The sequence below is a fragment of the Ceratotherium simum genome, chromosome 34 (assembly GCF_057802395.1).
Source record: "Ceratotherium simum simum isolate JZ-2026a chromosome 34, ASM5780239v1, whole genome shotgun sequence".
NCBI classification, from domain to species: domain Eukaryota; kingdom Metazoa; phylum Chordata; class Mammalia; order Perissodactyla; family Rhinocerotidae; genus Ceratotherium; species Ceratotherium simum.
Window position 1 is genome coordinate 27,772,372 of NC_141933.1, and position 19,987 is coordinate 27,792,358.

Below are 19,987 nucleotides of genomic sequence, written 5' to 3' on the forward strand. Positions count from 1 at the left end.
TTTACAGCAGCATACCGTGGGACATTACATCCAGAATGACTTGAAAGCCAAACCGTGAATTTAGAGGGCTACATAAGTTCCCATTATCAATTTCCAGCAACCCGGATGATTCTATAGGATATGAACTAAAGCAACTGTACATCATAAGCATGACCCCAAATCCATTTGTCTTGTTAATTACCCCTCAACTACAATTCTCCAACTAGGCCCTGGGAGGTAAATAAGCAAGTTTAAGTCAATTCATTTTTAATGGCACTCAGAATATTATTTCTCACCCAAATGGACATACATTTTACCCTTTTGCTAAAGGAAAAAACATTTAGTCTGCTTTTCCTTTATCAACAGATTATCAACCTAAAATTGATATAACCTTGAGGTATTCAGTAATCTAAGAATCAACACAACTGGAGTGTTTATTTTAAATCAAGCTTTTTGAACAGTTCCAGATTTGGTTATACTATGGATACATCATTCCTTTTGTACAAGACAGATGTAACCAATGACGAAGATACTCTATGCAGATGCCCTTGGATCCCTTTTGTCTTTCTTTGACTCTATTGGAATAAATCCCTAGAAGGAAGTATTGAACATTAAATGAATACGTCAAGCCTAGCCTTTGTTCATAGAATTTCTCATTATAAAATAGTTCTCATTGTCCTAGCCTCCCTTCTACTTGTTTGAAAATGTTTACTCTACTCAAAGTATGACATATTCAATTCAACAGCAGTAGGAAAATCAGTTAATTTATTCCACGTAGGTTAGACCGTGGCATCCCAACTACTGATCTTTCAAGGAAAGACAGGGGCTGTTAAGAGGGTAGGAGACAGAAAGACATAGAGTTTAGAGGTATTATGATTCTGAATATGTCATGATGGACAATGTATCCTCCCTGTCATCCAGAAAGCCAATTCTATTTTCCATCTTTTTCCTCTTGACTATGGTAGTATCATCAAACTTAACTAGAAATGCCGTTATAGAAGCAAAGTTTTAAATACTCCAGATATAATGGGGAAAATGTAGCTTTAACAGTTTATAGAGGCATCAAGTAACTTGATATTTTATTTGTTATAAAGACAGGTAAACTATTTCGTGGGTTTGTCCATGAAGTAGGATCATTATATAGCTCATGTTACTCTATAGTTAGAATTATTTGCCTAACTGATATCTATGATCCCTTCCTTCTTCCTAACAGAAATCCAATTTTGTTTAGGTATCTAACTTTTCTTATGCAGCCCTTGTGATGCAAGAGAATATGAATTCAGCTCCATCTCCATGAGAGGGCCTGAATGGTCTGAAGATAACCTCATTTTTATTGGTTTTTTTAAAAAAGAGAAGTACATGACCTAACAAGTAAATTTTGAAGATAGTATTTCTGGGACTTTTGAAAGGGTCATCCCTGAATTTTGAGAGACCAATCCAAGGTAAGTTGCTTATTTCTCCCTCACTTCCACTGGAAATTAACAACTAGGTACGTGAGTTTTTGTAACTGCTGCAACCATTTCACTATTGGAGTAGAGATGAAGCTCTAAAGGAAAAAGGCAAAGCCAAGAGAATTGCAGAGAAATAGAGTTAGAGCAACTCAACTCCAAAGAGTGTCATTTCTCTGAACTACTATTTGTGTGAGCTAATAAATTTCCATATTTTTAAAGTCAATTTGAATGTGTCTGTTAGTTTCCTAGAGCTTTGGTAACAAATTTCACCCAACTTGGTGAATTAAAATGCAGAAATGTATTCTCTCACAGTTCTGGAGCCTGGAAGTCTGAAATCAAGGTATCAGCAAGGCTGGATCCTTCTGGGGGCTCTGAAGGAGTATCTTTTCCATGCCTATCTCCTAGCTTCTGGTGGCTTCTGGCAGTTCTTGACATTCATTGGCATGTAGACACATCACTCCAATCTCTAACTCAGTCTTCTCATGGCTTTTCTTTGTGTACTCCCATGTGTCAACTCTCCCTCTCCTTTCTCTTATAAGCACAATTGTCGTTGGATTTAAGGCCCGCCTTAAATCCAGAATGATCTCACCTCAAGAGCCTTAAGTCTACAAAGACATTCTTTCCAAATAAGGTCACATTCACAGGAACCAAGGGTTAGGACTTGGACATATCATTTTGGAGGGACACAATTCAGTACAATACAGTTGATTTTTTATTTTTCACAGACACAACCACTGTTATTGATACAGACTCCAGTTAACTCGAATAAGTAATTGCTTTATTCTGCAGCATAATTCTAAGATCCTGGTCTTATAAGATGATTGAATTTTATAATTTAAACTTTTAAAGGACTTTGGAGGTCATCTCATCTATGTTTCCCTTACAATTGAAATCTTTTTTAGGGAGTTCCTAAACAATGGCTGTCTGATACCATTTTTAATTATTCCTAAAGGTGTATATTCTTTGTGACATCTATATCATTTCTAGAAAATTTTGACCATTTGAAATTTTCTCTGACCAAAAACTTATCTTGCTTTTGAAGATCCCAAATTGTGTAGCCTATGTACCTTAAAGAGAACTTCAGATCCATATTGGACCCTGAAAAAAGTATATAACATCAACAGTAATCTCTAAACAAGTGAGCTAGATTAACAGATGGCAGAGAAAAATGTCAGCTTCAGGTAAATAGTAGAATTTCTGCATGGTTTACTCTATGTGAGTTTACTATTAAGACTTGATAAATATAATATTTGCTACTAGTATACATCAGAGTGCGGGGTTAAAAATGAAGTTTATGGACGTGAATAAAATGGAAATGCTCATTTCCTCTGGCACACAATGAAATGAGGGAAACATACAGAACGTACAGAAATAAGACAGGTAGGATAAATGTCATGGATTTGAAATTATGTTTGTGATCTTATGATGTTGTACATGTTTGTTCAATTAACACCCAATTGTATTGATTCATGTTTTCTTCCATTTCCCTTCAAAACTATTGAAAAACTATTTGTAATGCTCTTAAAAGAGGTAAAATCAGATTTTTTAGAAACAATAATATAAAGTTAAGCTTCTAAAAGCATCATCTTTTAAAGTAGTATTGGATCAGCCAGATACACAAATTAGGAGTTTTAATGTGAACTATGTGAACTGAGTCTCAGGATAGAACACCCATATTCCTATGACTCTGGAGATACAGACATGAACAAAACTCTTGTCAAACAATGGTCAACTTGCATGTCCAGCCAAGTGTTATAACCAAGGTTGAAACCATCTTGAGGACGAGAAGTATGAATAAAAGAAATATCAACAAATATGTAAAATAAAATTTGATATAGTGAATCCTTCATAAAGGATTTGGATTCAATTCCTGCTTTCACCTTTTCCAAGTCAATTATTCAATTACTAAGTTGATTATTTTTCCATTATAAAATAAATGTCAAGACTCATTTTGAAAAACACTAGACTCTCCACTACACACACAACTATTAGAATGGCCAAAGTCCAAACACAGAAACACCAAATGTGGAGCAACAGACACTCACTGCTGGTGGGAATGCATACTGGTACAGTCACTTTGGAAGACAATTTGGCAGTTTCTTATAAAAGTAAATATACACTTACTATATTCATATAGTGGTTACCAGCAATCAGTCTCCTTGGTATTTACCCAAATGAGCTGAAAAAATATGTCTACACAAAAATCTACCCACAGACATGTATAGCAGCTTTATTCATAATTGTCAAAACTTGGAAACAACCAAGATGTTCTTCAGTAGGTGAATGGATAAATAAACTGTGGTACATCCAGACAATGGAATACATTTCAGCACTACAAAAGAAATGAGATGTTGAGCCATGCAAAGACATGAGGAAACTTAAACGTATATTGCTAAGTGAAAGGAGCCAATCTGAAAAGGCTATATACTGTATGATTCAACTGTATGACATTCTGGAAAAAGCAAAACCACAGAGACGGTGAAAAGATCAGTGGTTGCCAGGGATTAAGATGGAGGAGGGATAAATGGATGAAGCACAGAGGATTTTTAGGGCAGTGAAAATACTATGTATGATGAATACATGCCGTTATACATTTGCCAAAACCCATAGAATGTACAACAAACACCAAGAGTAAACCCTAATATAAACTACGAAATTTGGGTGGTCATGTTGTGTCAATATAGGTTCATCAATTGTAACAAGTGTACCACTCTGGTTTAGCATATCGACAGTAGTTGAGGCTGTGTGTGTGTTGTGGGTGGCCAGGGAATATATGAAAACTTTCTGTGCTTGCCACTCAAATTTTTTGTGAACCTAAAACTGCTCTAAGAATAAAGTTTATTAAAAAGAAAACACTGGAATCTATAAATAAAATTTAAAAACAATTTCATAGATAGTTCTCAAAAAGCATTTATAAAAACATTTTGCTATATTTCTTTCCAGTCTATTTTTTGTTCATATCGCATTTTCTTGTTTAATTGATACTATATAATACCATTACTAAATAATATTAAATATTATTAAATGACAATACTATTCAATCATTGATTCTACAAATATTCATCAGGTACCTATTATGGCCCAGATGCTTTTATAGGCAATTAGAGTACAATTATAAACTTGGAGGAGAAATTCTTTGTTTTTATGAAAGTTGAGTCCTGATAGAAAGAAAAGATAATACCCCAAAAGACAAATTTATAAATAATATATTTTCATTTGCCGATCTGTACTGGAAAAAAATAGTGGTAATTGAGTGTAAGGGTTAACACAAACTAAAAGAGGCATAATTCTCCCTGTTGAAAATAACGGAAGAGATATCCCCCAACTCCCTTTCTTTACTTTAGAAAACTGATAATTTACTTTAGAAAACTGGTAATTGTAAGTTCTTTTCTTCTCTTTGAAATATATCCAAATCTTTTAAAATGCTGAATAAGCCTCTTGACAACTTTAAGACCCAGGTATGTCTTTCTCAAAGACCCCAGAGCTATCTCTTTGAAATGTAATCACCAAAAAAGATAGTGTCCCTATTTCCTGGTTTCTGTAGAAGGGTACTAACTTCAGTGGGCACCATGCTTCAAGTTGCAAAACTACCTCCTGTCATAAAGATATGAGAGGTTTATTTTTCCTTTGGATAAAGCCTATTAACTAACACAGATGGTTATCCCAATTGCCAAGTGAATTTACGATGAACTGTGTGTGACAAATGGTGCTGTCAAGTCCTCTTACCTGAGAACTAGTTGTTGCTTACCTTTACAACATGGATGTACTGGGTTGTATCTGCTTGGCTATACAAAAGGAAGAGCTTTCTGTCTGTAAAATCTCTTAGGGGATTTCCTGTGATGCACATCAGATTCTGTTTTATGGACCATTCAATAATACAATTGTGTTCTTTCTCTTCTACCTTTGTGGAGAGGTTTTTCTGGATTGGAAGGATATATTGTTTTTAATTACATTTCCCTAAAATGGGATAGAAAATTATGTAGCAGGATGTTTGTGGGGATATGAATTTAAAGAGAATGGTCAACAAAATTCTCTTTAGAGAAATGATATTTGAGTAGAGATCTGAATGTTAAGAAGGAACAAGTCATATAAAACGTCTATAGAAACGAGTCCAAGCAGTGAGAATAACAAGTATAATAGCTCTGATGCAGAGATGAGCCTGGCCTGTTTTAATAACAGAAAATAGGCCAGTGAATGTAAACCTTAGAGAATGACACAAAAAGTGATGACAGATAAGGTCAGAAAGATAAATTGTGGCCAGGTCATGTAGGGCTTGCAGTCATTAAAAAAAGTTAAAATAGTCTAAGTGAAATTGTGTGTTATAATCTGGCTCATGTGCTTAAAAATATTACGCTATGTCTGTTCTGTATGGTCTATGAAGGGGAAAGAACTGTGGCAAAAAGCCATTTAAGAGTCTACTGTAACTGTCCAGGCAAAAAATAGGATTGAAATAACAGTGGTGGATGTTTTGAGAGATGGTTGAATTCAGAATAAATTTTGGAGGTAGATACACCTGAGGACTAAGAAAAACAGAGAAATCAAGAATAATTCCTAGGTCTTTGGTCTCTGTGATTGGATGAATGATGGTGCATTAAGAGCTGGTGTAGACTGAGGAAGACTAATTTTAAGGAGGTAAGAATTCTATTCCAGTCATGTGGTACTTGAGACATCCATTATGTATTCAAATAGAGACAGCAAGCTAGCAGCTAGAGAGATGAGTCTGGAGCTCAGAAATATATTTGGGGAAATCACTAGTTTAGACTATATTTTAAACATTGGGTCTGAATGTCATCCAGCATAGAGCAGAGCTAGCGAAAAAAAGTTGGCAAGTTGGATGCACACTGTGTCCTGAGGCACACGGACATTTAGAGGGATGAAAAAGAGGCAGAAGCCAGGGAAGAAGGAAGAAGAGTCATTGCTAGAGCAGGAAGTAAAACAAGATTGTGATGTTTCCCACATCAAATAGATAATTTTTGTTTAAAAGGAAGTGGTCCGTGGTATCAGAGACTGTTACGAGTTCAAATGTGATAAGGAAAAATATTTGACTTTTTTATTTGGAAAGCTAATTATTGGTGACTTTGATGAGATCAATTTCAACGGAATGATGGGGAAGAAAATTTGAGTTGAGTGGAATAAGGAAGTGAGGAAAAGGGACTGTGAATATAAGCTGCTCTTTGGTGGGAAACATGACTACAAAAGAGAAGAGTTTTTTGCTATTTTGTTTTTTAATAGGAATAATTGCAGGATGATAAAATTATGTAGTAGAGACAGAAATTACCTAGTAGAGAGTACAAAAAAAGCAGAAGAAGATAACACAGCAAAATCCTTGAGTAGTCTAAAGCAGAGAGAATTCAGTACACAACAGGAAGCTTTGGTTCTAGCCACAATAAAGGCTATTTCAACATTATAACAGGAAGGGGTATATTGGTATAGTTTTAAGTAAATGTATTAATTCATGTAATTCACATGATTTCTCTTTTCTCAATGAAATGTAAATACGTAGGTCAAGTTTAAAGAAAAAAGAGGCAGGTATAAAATAGTTGTCTCAGGGTAAGAATGTGTTTATTTCTAGGAACTGTAGTAGGATTTCTGGGTAATGCAAATAAACTTAAATTTACAACAGATTTTACATCTTGATTTTCAATTAGTGCTTTATCACTGGCAGCTTTCTCACTTTAACAGAAAATTCACAGTTTAACTTTTTTTTTCTTTTTGCTGAGGAAGATTCGCCCTGAGCTAACATCTGTTGCCGATCTTCCTCCATTTTGTATGTGGGTCACCACCACAGCATGGCTGCTGACGGGTGGTGTAAGTCTCCCCACTGGAACTGAATCCAGGTTGCCAAAGCAGAGTGCAGTGAACTTAACCACTAGGCCACAGGGCCAGCCCCACACAGTTTAATTTTTAAACAATGCAAAATTTTCAATGACAGTTGTTCCGATGCTTACCAATGATTTGTTGAATTTGGAAATATTTTCCCACTTATTTTACTATTATAAGTAGCCATAGTTTATAAATATTATTGGGTATGATTTTTTTTTCCTGTGTGTCATATTATTATTCCCTTATGTTGAGTTTCTCACAGTGATACTAATTGGATCCAAGCATGTGAACATTATACGACCATTGATATATCTTGTCAAATTGAGTTCTAGATGGTTTCTATTGTAAAAATTAATAAACAGAAACCTCATGAAATTGGAGACGGGAGGGCAAAGTGGGGAGCTCTCATGCACTACATCCATAGCCCAGTGCACCAGGAAGACGAAAGACTTCCTCTTCTTGACTGGCAAGAAGCTCAGCCAATGAGAGACTGTCACAACTCAGCCAATGAAAAGCCACTACACCTGGAACTCTGTTTACAATAGCCCTCCCAACTTCTTTCTCCTCTCTCTAAAAGAGTTTCTTCTCCCTGGCTGCTGGGGGACTTGCACGTGGCTTGCCAGGGTTGCAGACCCTGAATTGCAATTCTTTGCTGATCCCCAATAAATTCATTTTTGCTGGAGAAATAACTGGCTTTCTATTTGTTTAAGGTCAAAAATATCAATTTGCCCTGCCCCTATAAATGTATGAGATTGTTCATTTAACTTCATCCTTGCCAGATTTGTTTAGAAGTGTATTGTTTGACAATTTGTTAAATGACAAGTAGTGTTTTAGTTTGTATTTTCCCAGGATCAGATTTGAGGCCAGGGGTTCCGTGCAAGTAGTTTATTTGGGAAGTGATCACAGGAAGCATCCCTAGTGGAATAGAGATGTGAGACAAGAAGGGAAGGAAGCCAATAAAGGGTGCCATATAAAGTCAATTGCCTCTGGGGGTCCACTGGGCAAGGCCACTGGGAAGACTCTGGAGCCAGTGTAAATGGGGTGCTTCAAGGCTATCCCACCTAAGTGGAGAGGCAATTGGTGCATTTATACACAAACTCCTGAGAACCATTCGTTGAGGCTACTCCTGGTGCCTAAAATCAATTGGAACGTGTGATAGGCAAAGTGGTCAGGAGAGCAGGCTTTAACAGCATGAAAGAGTCACCAGACAAACGAAAACAGATAGTAGCAGCTGGAAATTGGCTCCCATGAGTGTAGGCACTGACGGCATTGGCCACACATAGTATCTTGTTTTTATTGCTTTTTGATGTCACAGCAACAATGACTGAAAAAACACCAAGATCAGCAGGGTTTGTTTAGCAATAGCTATGTATCAGGTACTCTGCCCACCCCTGAACATCCAGTACTCTCCTCTTCATTTTATCTCAGATTTCCAGACCTCGGCTATTTTGTTGTTGACAATATAGACAATATTTTGAGAGATTTTTATTTTTAATTTCTGTAACCATATTACTATTTAAAAAAAAAAACTCACCACCATCCTTGATAACTTATTCTTTTATTCATTTCATTTTGCTTTCTTGAGTTGTATTTTTTAATTAATTTTTCAGTATTCTGAAAAAAAAATTTTTTTTTTCTGGTGAGGAAGATTGGCCCTAAGCTAACATCTGTTGCCAATCTTCCTCTTTTTGATTGAGGAAGATTGTCCCTGAGCTAACATCTGTGCCAATCTTCCTCTACGTTTTTTGTGTGTGGGATGCCACCACAACATGGCTTGATGAGTGGTGTATAGGTCTGTGCCTGAGATCCGAACTCGCAAACCCTGAGCCACTCAAGCAGAGCTCGTGAACTTAATCACTACACCACTGGGCCGGCCCATGAAGATTTTTTTTAACAGACTTGGGTGAAATATTCATGAAGCATACTTGCGTGAAATATTTTCTGAGACTTCATGTGTGAAAAATTATTTTTATTCTTTTACAACATGATTAATAACTTCATTGGATATAGAGGTCTTGGTGCATAGTAGGCCCACTCAAATTCTCTCCTGACTTTTGTTTTTGGGTTTTGTAAAAAAAATGAAGTAAAGCCAAAATGATTTTGTATGTTTCTAGGAAACTTTCTTTTCCTCCTTTGGAAAATTTCAGTATTTTCTTTCTTTGTCATTGAAATATAAAAACATTCCTTATTTCAGCCTATATTTGTCCTAAAACATTTTTATTAGTCTTTATTTAAACTTTCTTTTCCTCTTTTTTTTTAAGGTAAGGTATTTTTTTCTTCTGTGGAGGCTTCTGATCTGTTTTTCTATTTTCTCTTTTGGTCAGATCTAATATGCATAGTCAGAATCCTGACACCAGTTTCTCCAAAGTATTGTCTTTTAAAATAATTTTCAACCTCATATAACTTTTCCCCAGTGTTCTAGGATTTTTCTTTCAAATGTTTCTCATTGTTGTAGGATTATATCTCAAGTTTCTCCTCTAAAACGCAAATTTTAGACTTGCTAACCCTTCTCAATCAGTCTGCTCTATGCCTGTTTCCCCAACTACCACTGCTCTCATATCTTCTGCTTTACAATCTAAGTGCACGCCTCTCATTAGCAAACCTGCACTCAGAATTATATGGGCAAAGGAATTTGGTAAAATCTAATACCAGGCTGTTCTCCCCACAGATAACAGTTTTTTATTTTGGTAATTTGTTGTTCCTTTGATGTTGTTCAAAAAGACATTGGCCCAAGATAAGGTGTCTATCTACCTATCATCTGTCTATCTATCTATCTACCTACCTACCTATCTATCTCTATCTATCTCTATATATTTATATATATATATATATATATATATATATATTTAAAGGCTTTATTTCTTTAAAGCAGTTTGAGGTGTATGTTTTAATTCTGTATCTTCAGCTTCTCTAGCAGCTATATTTTAAAATTTTAAGCTTGAAATATACTGAGAGGAACTCTCAAAATAATTGATCCCAATACTCTTCAATCATGTGAACATTGTACCTTCGGCTTTTTTAGGTTTCAACAGGGTCTTAAGATAACCACACATCCCTCCTCACTCTGCCCCCCCTTTAGAAATGTAAGGAGAGAAAAATGGCACAGACAATAGCAATAAACTTAGCATGAAAAATAACAATATGCTCTTCATAGCGTATGAGTCATCTTGGAAACGGAGGATTCTTAACACGAACACAACTCAGAGAGACTGCTTTATGCCAGTTCCTATTTACTTAGAAAAAGAGCAAATGCCATTTTATAAAACTTTTAAATCACATTGAAATTATTATATGAATTGTCTGTCTCTCAATTACATGTGGAAGTTCCCTCAATAACCATGTTTAATATCCAAACCTATCTCAAAATAGATCAATAATTTAATTGAGAAACTAGAAATAAAAGTACATTTTACCTTAAGAACTTTATAAAAATATACACTTTTAGAGAGATAAAATTACTTCACTTCATAAAGCAAATTCTTGTCCAGAAATGAGAAGTGTGGGGATGGGAGGAGGACAGGAGGGTGCAATGTGTTTGAACACATATACAGTCATGCGCCACATGACAACATTTCAGTCAATGACAGACCACATATATGATGGTGGTCCCAGAAGGTTAGTACCATACAGCCTAAGTGTATAGTAGGCTATATCATCTATGTTTGTGTAAGTACACCCTATGATTTTCATACAACGAAATTGCCTAACAACACACTTCTCAGAACATATCCCTGTCGTTAAGTGACACAAGACTGTATATGCAAAAGGAAGTGAGATTTGGAAGCTATGACCTACCTAGTTAAATCAAGTAAGATGTGATAACGTTGGACCTAATTAATGAGGAATCCAGCCAACAGAACCAACACTCCGTGTCTCTCAGCAAAGAATGTGTTCTTTGCTACAGTCACTGATAACCAGGAATTCCTGCTAGAAATGGGATAGAGAAATCCAAACAAAGTAAAATCTACATGAATGAGAATAATGCTCAATGATCAGGACTGGTGCAAAGGCCGGGGCTGCCATATCATCAAGAGTCTTGATGGGGCATCTCAGATGCTGGTCTGTGTGTCATCACAGTGCCAATGGATGTGTCACTAAACCCTTCATCATGTCAGTCCAGACTTGTGCTAGAGGCAGAGTTGATACAAAAACTCTATGGATGAGGAGTGGCTGAAAAACAAGTAAGTCATAGATGTTGTTTTCAAAGGTTGATGGAATACACATTGTCTCTGAAAAAAATCCTTATAAATAGCTGATTAAATTATATTGAGAAAAGAAGAACTGTCGAGGGTGTCAGAAGACTCGCCTTCACGAATAGGTAAAATGAGTGACTTTCTACACTGGACAATTTCGAGGGCCACAAAACCATCAACAAACCTTCATGTTATCCCCCAAGCTTTCATTCGTATATTTATTCAACTCAAATTTATGATAATATTATGATAATTTTTTTTTCTGTCAAACTGCAGATCCCTAGAGTGGAGATGGTGAAGACAGAGTATTGCAGAGGTTAAGAAAAAAGAGGGAGATTTGAAACTCTTGTCAGTCATACAGTCATAGAAGTGGTTTTTGTTTTTGTTTTATTTTGTTTTGTTTTTTAGTTTGTTTTCTGTCTTTATTTAGCAGAGTGCTTGGAAATACCGCAGATTCTCAAAGAATATTTATAGAACTTTTACTTAGGGTAAATATGAAAATCAGAAATAAGGAAAAGTAAGAGAGTACCAAATGAGTGTACCTATTCCTTAGCTGGGTTGACTGTAACTGAGTTAGGGCTACACATCAAAGTAAGGAGGCTGAATGCTAAATGCGAGACCTGCTTTCTTTGCGATATGATTGGGACCAGAAAACATTAAGAATTAGGCTCCTTTGAAATATTGTATATGGCCCTCTTATTCTCCTACTGCCTCCAGGAATATTCTCCTTGTGTATGAGACACACACACCCCATCCTTTTGCCCTTCAAACTGGACTAGTTCCTTAGATTTTCTCTGCATGAGTAAAACAAGAATCAAGCTAAACACAAACATTTTTTCTATCAATAAGTTAAGGTATTCAGACTAAATTGAAAAAAGAAATTTCATTCCATTCATTCCCCAGCTCTCTGTACTCTGAGAAATGCAATTGGTATCATCAGTAAATGAGTCATGTTCGGAGAGGCCAGACATTCAGCATCTAGTACCGGAAGCCTTCCCGCGTCCTGCTCAGATAATGAAATCCTCTAGAAAAGCTGTGATGTATTCTGTCTATGAAATGTTTTTCCCTATTTCATAAAATTCAGGATATGATTCAAGGAAGCCAGGAGAGTACAGTTTGGGATAATCTTAATGTTGTAAAGCCTGTAATGACTGATTAGGAATTATGAGCTTTGTGGATGTAACATTTCAAATATCCTTCAAAATTCTTCCTATAGATTAAACTTGGTATGCTATGTTCTATACGAAAGAATAAAAATAAAAGATATATATGATTTTCTAACTAATTTCTAAAAGATAGAAATGAACAGGCGAAAAACTAGGAAAACTAGGAAGGAAAATCATAATGGCAAATACTGACATCAGAAAATGTGATGTGAGCACAAACAAATCATCTGTCCTAGACAGCACCACCCTTCACTAGAGCAAGAGCCTCTGCCTCTGCCCCATGCTGTGCACAGTGCTTCTCACTCTAATGTGCACACTTGGAGAGCTGGTTAACATTCAGATTCTGACTCAGTAGGTCTGGGGTGGGCCTGAGTTTCCGCATTTCTGGTAAAATCCTAGGTGAAGGTTTCCCAACCTCAGCACTATTAACATTTTAGACCAAGTAATTCTTTGTTTTGGGGGCCTACCCCGTGCAGTGTAGGATATGAGGCAGCATCCATGGCCTTTACCCACTAGATGCCAGTGGTACTCCCCTGATCAGCCCGGATATTCAAAAAGGCTTCCAGATATTGCCAAGTGTTCCCTAGAGGACAAAATCACTCCGAGTTGGGAACCATTGTCGTAGGGGATGCTGACGCTGCTGGTCTTGAGGAGTGAGGTTTTTAGATGGCTCTGCTTGAGTTCTCTACTAATTCTGCATCTCTACACAGGGTGAGGGGAATGTGGGGCCAAGAGAAGGGCATTCGGAGCCTATGCTCCTCTTCTTGACCAAGCTCTAGGTAACTAGGACCTGGGAATTTCCTGCTAAAATGATCTAGGCCTGCTTCTAAGATTTATGAGGCTTCTTCACTGGATCTGATTTCCCAAGGATGACCGTGTTACAGATGTGTATAGCCCCAGGATTTCAGGAGGGGTGAACAAAGGGAGACACTTTGGGAAGGTGTGGACTGAGCTTGGACATGAGCGCGGGGACGTCCACGTGCCTGCCGTCCTATCACAGGGCAGGAAGAAGCGAAAAGGAGAAGAAAGTGGTCTGGAGGAGTTGCAGATGGAGGTTGAGAATGGATCCCCCTCATACTACCATGTTTTGGTGCCAGAATCTCTGAACATTCTAAGTTCAAGCTTGGCTTTCTAGTTCATTATGAGGGTATGCTTATCAAAATGGGAGGGTTAAACATACTCATTTAGTGAATTGTTTTACTTGATTTATAACTTTTAAATGTGTCGTACATGAGCCTTCATTTATCCTCTTGCCTTGGACCCCACAAATACTAGGGTTGGCCTAGTTTCAGGATTGGTGGAGAATTCTGAATGTTCAACACCAAGACGAGGTGCTGATTAGAGGGAAACAGAGAGCGCCTTACTATAGGAGAAAGTTAGGTTGCTTAACATGGGAGATATATTGGGCATCACTAAACAGCATAAAACTAAAGTTTAACTTGGAACACATAGTTCTTTGTGAGTCTGTCTGACTCAAAGACCATTTCCTTCGTAAAATGCCAGGCATTGGCAACTTTTTTCATAAAATGTCAGTAAATATTTTAGCCTTTGCAAACCAAATGGCCCTGTTGCAACTACTGAACTCTGTTGTAGCTTGAAAACAGCCACAGATAATACATAAACAAATTGGGGTGACTGTCTTCTAATCAAATTTTCTTTACAAAAACTAACTATACTTTGCTAATCCCTGTGCTGCATTCCCCCTCAAGACAAAAGGACTTTCAAATAACATGTTAGTGGGGCACAATATTAAGTGTTGGCAGACAACTTCTCAACACATGTTAAAATCAAACCACACTCTGTGTGAAGATACAGATAAAAATACCAAAGTAGTTTTTTTGTAACGTATTTTATCTTCTTTTTGACCACCTGGCCTCCGAATTTTGAGTGTAATAGTTTTTGTCCTTCATTTAGAAGTGCTTAGTTATCAGTAATGATATGTGGAGGTGTTCTGTAACATGGAACTTATGAAGATATACATACAAACATAACCAAACAAATAAATACCCAAAACTGATTGAAAGCGTATTCTCAAACTAAAATCATATATAATGAACATTCAGTTACCTTAAATATAATAGGAATGAAGTAAACATCAATAAATGAATGAATTGAACATCAGTGTTCAATTCTTCTTTATCTGGAATCGGTGCAAATCTTTAAAGCGATGTCACTAGGGAACTTAGATTTCCTTTGGTCTTGTCTGAATTATGTATTCATTTGTTTTGTCAATACAGGTCTACATATTGTACTCTTCTTAGCTCCCCTCAGTCTGTGCTGGAATACCACTTTCTAATATTGGATTATTCATTACTTCTTGAAGAGAGTTTTCAATCCTTGTTCACATGATCTTTTTAAGGTTTGTTCAAGAATGAACTCTTTATCAACAATGTTTTTAAAGATGTTAGGTCCCTTCATTATGTTCTGCTAAATCCTATCATCAATAACTTAGTTACTTAGTAAGTAGTATCTCCCTGTGTTTACTTAGTACATTTGATCTCTCTTTATCTCAATGCTACATGCTCTGTGGGGTTAATTTTCTGCTTTTTGGTGCCCAACTTATGACTGTTCTATGGCTGAGCAGAAAGGAGGTGGGTACTATGATTTCTTCTGTTGGAGAGGAGTAACTTCTTAATTGCAATATGAGATGAAAACTCACTCCCCTATTTGGAAGAAATATGGAAAGAATCCCACTTCTTTATTTTTTCACTTTTTTTAGTGTGTTTATTTATTTTAATTTTACTGAGGTCACATTGGCTTACAACATTATATAAATTTCAGGTATATATCATTATATTTTGACTTTTGTATAGACTGCGTCGTGTTCACCATCAAAAGTCTAGTTTCCTTCCGTCACCATACACATGTGCCCCTTTACCCCTTTCATTCTCCCCCCCCGCCCCCTTCCTCTCTGGTAACCACCAATCTGATACGGAATCTCACTTCTGATATAAAATTATTATATATCTTTCCTGGCAGCTGTAACTCTCCAGCAGGTGGGCCACCATGGCTATTAAATAGTAACATAATTAGAATCACACCTTTTCTTCATTCTATAACCACCTCTAGTCTCTTAACAATTCTTGTACAAAGAGCTGAAGATATTGATTTGTTCATAGTAGGACATTTGTCTAAGAGAGTGTCTTTTTTGAAAAAACAGACTTTTATTTTTTAGAGTATTTTTAGGTTCCCAGCAAAATGGAGAGGAAAGGACATATACCCTCTACCTGCACACATGCATAACCTCTCCCATTATCAATATCACCCACCGGAGTGAGACATTTGTTACAATTGACGAAGAGAGTGTCTTTTTACCTTAAGACATCCATACAAAACCACACAACCATGACCTATCCAGAAAGACAAAAAAAAAATGAATTAAAAATTGAAAATGAGGACTGTATTCCATTCTCCATCTTTCATTTGCAATATGCATCAGGTTCTGTTGTGGGGAGAGAGGGAGACTGATAAAATATTTGCAAAGCAGTGAAAATGTTTTCAGGCTGAAATATTCAAAAATGTATTTGCAAGGCCAAGAAGAAATATACTATACAGAGTGCACCGAGAAAAGTGCTCCCAAGATAGAAAACCAAGGTTCTTTGCTCATTTCTACCTAAAACCACTTTAAGGTCGTCATTCTTCTTTTTCTGTAGCTAATACATTTCCAAACTCTGCAATTATCACACATGAGTAAAGCAGTGGAAATGTGCTATGCTTTCTACAGCACTTCTCAGCCTAGCCTTGATAATAATAATGGGGATGGACAGGAGTTTTACTTCTGGAAGCACAGTCACCATGTAAAACCAAATTATCAGATTTCACATTTTGTTGGCTGTAATAGTCATAAATCATTCCTCTCTAGAATACTGGAAGTTGTGGCTTTTAGCAAAGAAATATATCAAATGTAGTTTAATATTGTTTTTTTTTTTTCCTTTGGAAAAGCATTTCAACCAGGAGGACCCCAAAGTTTAGTAAATCTACATGTAATTCTTATGCAGGCTACAGTTACACTTTCCCCTTTATTTTATTGAGAAATGTTTGTGACAGTTCATTCAATTTATTCTCCCAAACCTGACTTGCTTTTTATAGGAGTGTATGATGAGGGAATGTGGTCTCAGATTTATTGGGAATGTCAGAATGTGTGTACTGAAAAGGAGAGAATGATCCACTGAGTGAATGCAACACTCCACATCTCCCTTGTGAGGCTCCTTCCCAGAAGTGTCTTATACATGAGTTACCATACTTTGCCTTGTGTGGCCCCATCAATTCAGCCATAATTGATTGAACTAGGTTTAAGAGCCTGGACAAAAAAGAATCCACCAATAGGCTGTACAGATGTCTTATTAGATTTTGTCTTCAGATATGGAGGAATATTAAATCTAATGATATATAGGTGTCACGAGGAAATGGAAGGTATGAATAAGCATAAGACAAATACAATAAACTCTATATTAACTACCTTCTATAGAACTTTCCACATGATGTTCATAAGCAAGAAAAATGATTTCCATCATAACACAAATATGGGAAATGCTGAGTTAAATAACTTGAATGGGTTTCTTTATTACAAGGTTTCTCAGAATGTTTAAAATGCAAATATGAATTGTGAATCTCTATGGAAAGTAATACCCAAAATTTTGGCTGTAGTTCTTAGGCTATTTTTTAAATAAGTTTTTAACATGTCATAGAACACTAGATTCACATGAATACGGTTTAGAAAATACTGAAATTGTTGAAGAATGTGAGAGAGTGAGAGATTTTAAAAACAATGTCAGAGTCACTGAGTCTCTCACATCGGTGGAGCTGGCTAAAATAGAAAGCAACGGACACAGTTTGCAGGCAGATAACAAGTTACTTTATCACTATTGCCCTTCTTAAAAGATATTTAATGCTCCTGAATTGTGCTTCACTTTTATAAAGAATTGCACTGAAATTTTGGAACTCTCATTATTCTATTATTCTTATGAAAACAGTCACCAATTGAGTATATTAGATCAATTTATAGAGCAACTTGTCTAGTTCAAAGTTTCAACTGAGAATAGACTCCTTTTGCTGTAATTGAGTAGACATTTGAATGGCGACTGTCAATGAATGCACAAGGTATAGATAAAAAAATTACAAACTTGATTGTTGCCTTCTGTCTTTTCTTGAATCATTGGGAAAGAAATAGGAGGCCACTGAGGGTTGGAGCTTTCCTACTTAAGTAGAGTAAGAAGGTGGAGAATAGTCAAGCCATGTTCTACCAGTATTTGTGGCCAATAAACCAGGGTCTTCCATTAGGCTTAGCTGAATGGCAGAGAATACTCTTTGTCTAATCATCATCATTTTCTCCTTCTTCCTTCTAAAAGAGCCCCCATCACCACCACCACTACTGCCATCACACAAAAGTATTGGAGGTGACAATGAGCCCAGTTAAAAAGTCCTATGTCTCAATTTTCTTTGTACACGTGTGTGGGCAATACGATATTAACACAAGTAGAACGGTGGAGATTTTTAGAAAGCCCTTTTCACCCTTCCACTTTCTCTTCTGCCTGTTACCTAGAATGTGAGTGTGATCGCTTAAATGTCAGCAGCCATATTGAGATCAGGAGAAAAAGGCCAAGACTACTGTACAAACTACGAAGGTAACGTGTTTAAGCAGCTGTTGAAACAAAGCCAGAATCCACCCACCTCTGGATATCTGATTGAACAAAGAGAGTGAGCTCTTATGTGAAGATTACTCTCTTCATATAGTCATTTACTCTTAGTTAAGTGTTTTGGGGGCTTTGTTTATAACTGCCTAACCCAGTTACTAATTTGTACAAGAGAGGATAGATGGTCTCATTAGGTACAACAGGAAAGCAAAGACAGGGGATCTGATGTGTTACCCAGACTGCTCCAAAGTTACAGCCATAAGGCATTCATGTTTCTGACAATTACTAAGTTTAATCTTGCCTCCTAATATGAGTGTCCAGGCATTTAGGGATTATTGGGTTACTTAGGCACAAGAAACATATTTTAAATCTATAGCTGAAGTCAGTCCATCATACCCTCAATTCAATCACAGCCTTTTCAGTTGGGTCCCAACTACTGCAATAAACTCAATTTCCATCAGCTTGCTTTATATTTAAGGCTTGCAGAATTCCACTAATTGAAGATATAATTTTATAATGAAAGAGTTCCTTTCATTAAATGAACTTCGTTCATTTCATAAAATGAACTTCCTTTTACGAAGTAGCATCAGCTTTCAGGACCCAGGTACTAAAAAACAAGTTGTCCCAGAAACCCATGTCGATACTGGGAAGATCCTGAGTGTGTAAAGTTCCATGCAACTTCCAGAGCATAGCTAACACAGAGCAGAAATCAATATTTTCCTTACATCACTTTTGGAGGATTGTTGAAATGAAAACAAATGATGTTCTGGTTTTATTTTCATTTTCTCTCGTGAGATGACTTGAGTTAGATTTTTACCAATATTTGGAGAAGAAACTACTGTACAGAGGCATGTTATTTACACTTGTAAATTATAAACAAATAAATAAATATAAATAATTTATATATATACATAAATTATATCCACTAGCAATGCAAGCAATCCAACATGCCTTTGTGCAGAATGTATTGAAGGGAGAAAATAAGTCTTCTTAGAACAAACAAGGGCAGAATATTTAAGGAGATTTGGATATAGCACAGAAGAGGAGAGATTGTATGGACATATTATAACTCTTAGTTCTATAGGATATGTCTATAGGATATAACTAGCTATCTTCTGATATAAGTATTGATATACTGATATGTATTTGCAATCAGTATGTTGCAAAAACTTGAGTTTTGGAAACTTATGAAAGCAATCATGAAAGCTATTTATTTTTGTCACCCATTGTTACTTTAAAATTTATTCAGAGGGGGAAATTTCCCCTCTGCCATTGGATGAAAACACTGGCATATCCCCATGTCGTTTTTTTTTTTTTTTTTTTTGTGAGAAAGATCAGCCCTGAGCTAACATCCATGCTAATCCTCTTCCTTTTGCTGAGGAAGACCAGCTCTGAGCTAACATCTATTGCGAACCCTCCTCCTTTTTTTCCCCAAAGCCCCAGTAGATAGTTGTATGTCATAGTTGCACATCCTTCTAGTTGCTGTATGTGGGACGTGGCCTCAGCTTGGCGGGAGAAGTGGTGCGTTGGTGTGCGCCTGGGATCCGATCCCGGGCCACCAGTAGCGGAGCACGTGCACTCAACCGCTAAGCCACGGGGCCGGCCCACCCCATGTCTTTTATTGTGACTTATAAATAATAGAAAGCAAAGGGTCAATTTAACTAACAAATCTTAGTCTTCATTATGAAAATTAGAGTACATTATTCATCATTTCGATTTTTATTCAACAGTAAGACCGTTGA